Source organism: Mus pahari, chromosome 19 (genome assembly GCF_900095145.1).
Source record: "Mus pahari chromosome 19, PAHARI_EIJ_v1.1, whole genome shotgun sequence".
Lineage (NCBI taxonomy): Eukaryota > Metazoa > Chordata > Mammalia > Rodentia > Muridae > Mus > Mus pahari.
The window spans coordinates 73,077,815-73,082,494 of record NC_034608.1 but is presented as its reverse complement, the minus strand read 5'-3'; positions in this window follow the sequence as shown (position 1 = coordinate 73,082,494).

Genomic DNA, 4,680 nt, shown 5'->3' with positions numbered 1-4,680 from the left:
TGACTTGTCCCTCCCTTGATTGACTTGTCCCTCCCTTGATTGACTTGTCCCTCCCTTGATTGACTTGTCCCTCCCTTGATTGACTTGTCCCTCCCTTGATTGACTTGTTTTTGTTACTGAACATTAAATGGCTTATGAAATCAGACATGACTGGTTTGCTTTGCAATCATTTATTTGATTTATTCTTGGGAAATAGAGCTATTTCTAGTCACTTGGTAGATAAAATGACTAAAACGTTATTTAATGATGAGCTAAAGGAAATTCAATCAACTGTTTCCTCATGACAACATATCTGATTCAGATGATCGCAATTCTTAGACTGTGTAACTGTTTTACTCAGGTTGAAGTGAGTGATTATAAACCCACTTTCCTCAAATTTGGTTGAAAATAAATTCTGATTTGTTTTATACATTTATCTATACACCCCCCCCACACACACACACACGTTCTTCTTCTTATATTTCTGAAGTGTTTCTCTCCAAAACTTTTATGTCTTTTTTTTCTATTTTCATTATAGATTGTCTACAAAGAACTTTGACAATATTTATATAAACTGCCCTCCCCCTTCTAAACAGAAGAATTCACCACAGTAAATCTCAGCAAGAGCCATTTAAGCAAAATTCATGATGTGAGGCAGTGTAGCATTAAATGATGTGAAATATACCCAGAAGAAACACCAATCATACAATTCTATGTTTCAAAAAATGATGGTTAAAAATACTAATAAAATGTGACCTCAATTTTTAAAAAATAAACAATGAGAGGAATGGCAAAGAAAAAGGTCAAAATCGGGAGTGGTGGCGCACGCCTTTAATCCCAGCTCTTGGGAGGCAGAGGCAGGCAGATTTCTGAGTTCGAGGCCAGCCTGGTCTACAGAGTTCCAGGACAGCCAGAGCTATACAGAGAAACCCTGTCGATCAAAAGTTAATATTAATCACCCCATACAATTATCTAGGCTATGATACTCCTCAGGGTGTGATTTCTCAATAGAGCAAACTAGTCAATGTTTGTAGAATAATCACATCACTAAAATCATGTATACTATAATGGCTTGTGTTATTAATAAAACCAGGCACCTTTTCATGTTGGGATGAATGTAACTTTTATTTGCCAGATATAACTGTCATTTGGAGGCTTATTGCTCAATAAGCTCACCCTTTCTAGTTCTTTTTTAACTCTGGCTACATCTGATCTGGCTGAAAACCCCTTTCCAAGATGAGTGATTAAAACTGGCTTTTTTTTCCGGCTTCTGACTGAATTGCTCTGCTTGACCTCAAACTAACTCTGGCAATCTGATCCAATCTTCTGGCTTCTTCTCATTCTCTGACTCCTTCTGACTTCACCTGTAACCAGTCTCTGTAAGCTTGTCCTATCCAGGAAAAACTACCTCCCCCCCCCCCACCGTTCTCTTAAGTCACCTCTCTTTCCTGTGCTGCTCTTCTGGGAGTTGGGTGTATCCTATTTCTGACTCATTTTGTCACATCTTTCTCTGATTCATCACTTTGTCTACCCCTCAATTACACGTCACATTTAAACATGGCTGCTTCTTTCTACAAAATTAATCTTACCTTCATTGTTTGGGATTAAAGATGTATTCTAAGGGTGTGTCTGTATTCCAGCAAGATCATACTGTAATCCAGTGCATGTCTGCATTCTAGCCAGATCATATAGACAGACCTAGAAGGTCATTAGATGTGATCCGTTGCCAGAGCAGCCATGTTGCTGGATTAAAGTTCCTCTACACCGGTGTTCCATTTAAGAAGCTGTACAAGTGTTCTTAGTACTAAGAATGAAAAGCAACTGGAGAGTCTATCAAAGTCTTCTGAAATTTAGTGACTGCTTGATTCTCTTTAACTTGTGCTGACAAGGAACTGTCAAATCACATTAAAAATGTCGCTGACTAAAAGTTTGATTTCTGGAATACAATTTGCTCTTTTTTTCTTTCTTTCTTTTGTCCTTTCCTTCCTTCTTTCCTTCTTTCCTTCTTTCCTTCCTTCTTTCCTTCCTTCTTTCTTTCCTTCCTTCCTTCCTTCCTTCCTTCCTTCCTTCCTTTCTTTCCTTCTCCTATCTCTCTCTCTCTCTCTCTCTCTCTCTCTCTCTCTCTCTTACTTTTTGAAATAGTTTCTTGTAGCGCAGACTAAACTTTAACTCCTTGTAGTGGCTTTTAATGTTTATATTTTTTACTAGGCACAGTGTTTGGAAATTCTGGAAGAAGAAGAAAACAGGACTGTGTTGGATATCATCTATTTTTNTCTCTCTCTCTCTCTCTCTCTCTCTCTCTCTCTCTCTCTCTCCTTCATTTTTTTTTTTGAACTGAAAGTTTCATTCCCAAAACAGGAAGTGGCTTTTAATGTTTATATTTTTTACTAGGCACAGTGTTTGGAAATTCTGGAAGAAGAAGAAAACAGGACTGTGTTGGATATCATCTATTTTTATTTAAAATGGTGTCATTAGAACAGCGGACACTTACTGTCATCACAGCATTTGGGAAGTTGGAGGAAGAATGATTAGGTGGTCATATCTGCAACACAGCAAGTTCAAGAATGGCCTGGGCTACATGAGACTTGCACTCAAAAACAAATTCAAAGAAAAAGTAAAATTGTGTTACTAGAGTACAAATAGAGGCTACTTATTCCTTTCAGCTCCTGGCAGATGGAGACAGTCTAGAAACTATAGGAACTATGCATAGAGTTGTACATTTTAACCCCCCTTTCTTTATCCGCCTCACCAACATGCTTTCAGTCTAACTGCAGGACATGATGTGTAAAGGATACACTAGACAAGAGATAGTCACAGGGTCCCTCTCTCTCCTCCCATCAGGTTTGGAGGGGTTCAGCCCCTTCAGGGCTTTGTCCAGCACACTAACCTTGAGGGCTACTCCCCTTCCTTCCCCAGAGCAGCCTTGTTCCCATCCTTCAAATGGGAGAAAGAATGATTTTAGGGTTTTAGAAATCTGGAAGTAGGGTTTTAGAAGCAGGGTCAGTGCTTTGTGCTGGGAGGGGACCTAGGGGTAAAAAAATATCACCCCATATTGTGGGAAACCTCAATAGTTTGGAGGCTCAAAGTCACTGAAGGTGGATGTCTGGTTTTCACGGGGGATCTGGGCTCCCATTGACTTGTGAGACTGAGGGTTGGTAGATCCCATTGAGAATTGGATTAACCCCTTTTTTTCCCCACCACATTTTACTACAATGGATTTCTTCTTGTATTTATAGTTACCACTTGTTTGTAAGCCTCTCAGAGGCCAGAAACAGTGTCTTTAATTTATATCCACAGGATAATTTATATCCACATTATAATGTCTAAAAGTACATAGTACCATAGTAAACACACATAACTCGAAGTAAAAAGTGATTTGTCAACATGCACCTGAAACAAGTTTTAGTTTTTTTTTTCAAATAATAACTTTAAAAAAAAAAAAACAAACTCTCTCCTTACTCTGGATGTAACACCATATCAACTTGGCTATTTATTAAAACACTGAGAAGTACGCAAAATACCTAGTTGTGGACAATCCCAGTTGCATCAATTTGCTTTGTCCTATATTCCCGCCGGATCACTGTAAACAAGTCCTTCTCTCTCCTCTTGAGTCACAAGTCTGTGTAATGTGTAATGGGTAAGTAATCAGTCAATAAATTGAATACACAATCATGTCTAGTGGAAGGTGGTATATACTCATAAACATACAAGACATTGAATAAAGGCGTTTTGAATAAATTGAAGGGTAGCATCACGTAAGGAGTCATGAGCTTCTCTTTCAGTCTACTTGCCGGAAAGTAAATATATGTGTTTTCTTAACAATAGCAGCTACAATGAGGGATACAATTGGACCCGTGAAAATTCTGGCGTGTTTATTGCTGATGTCCACTGTGGCTCTTAACATAAGGAAATGGGTGGTCTAACAAAACTGTCATTGTTTCAAGGATTACGTTATTTGGATACAAAGTGTGTCTCCACAAGGTTCATCTATTGAAAGCTGGATCTCCAGCCAGGGTGGTATATGAGGACAATCTGGGAACTTCTTGAAAGAGGAGCTTAGCTGAGGGCTGTTACATAGCCCCTTCTGCTTCCTGTCTCTCTTCATGTGAGGGGCCTCTCCTCCTGGTGTTTTGCCTATTTACCAGCACAGGATCAACAGAGCCAAAGACTCTGAACAAGTGAGTCAAAGTGAGCGACTCCCCACAGAATAAGCTTTTTATATTATTATTGTTGTGTGTGCAGAGTGGGGTAGGGTAAGGCTGATGCAGTGCATGTATGAAGGTCAGAGAATAACCTAGAAGTTGGTTCTCCTCTATCTTCACATAGATTTGGGGATTCAACTAATGCTGTCAGATTTGCTGAGCAAGCAACTTTACCCATTGGGCTGTCTCATGCTCCCCTAATGATCATTATCTTGTATATGTTTCTCATAATGACACAAAGTCTGACTAATAGAGATATCCTCCAAAATCCTTGCCTTAATCCAGGCATGATGGAGCATGTCTGCTATCCAACTACCTGGAGCCAGAAGTAGGAGCGTCAGAGTTAGAGGTCGTCTTTGAATGTATAGATTACATAGATAGTTTGAGGTAAGCCTGAGCTCAGTGAGACCTTGTGTTATCAAAGAAAGAAATCCTAGGCTTGGATATTGCCCACTACCCACTATTGAACTCATTCTGGCTGTGTATACACAGACACACA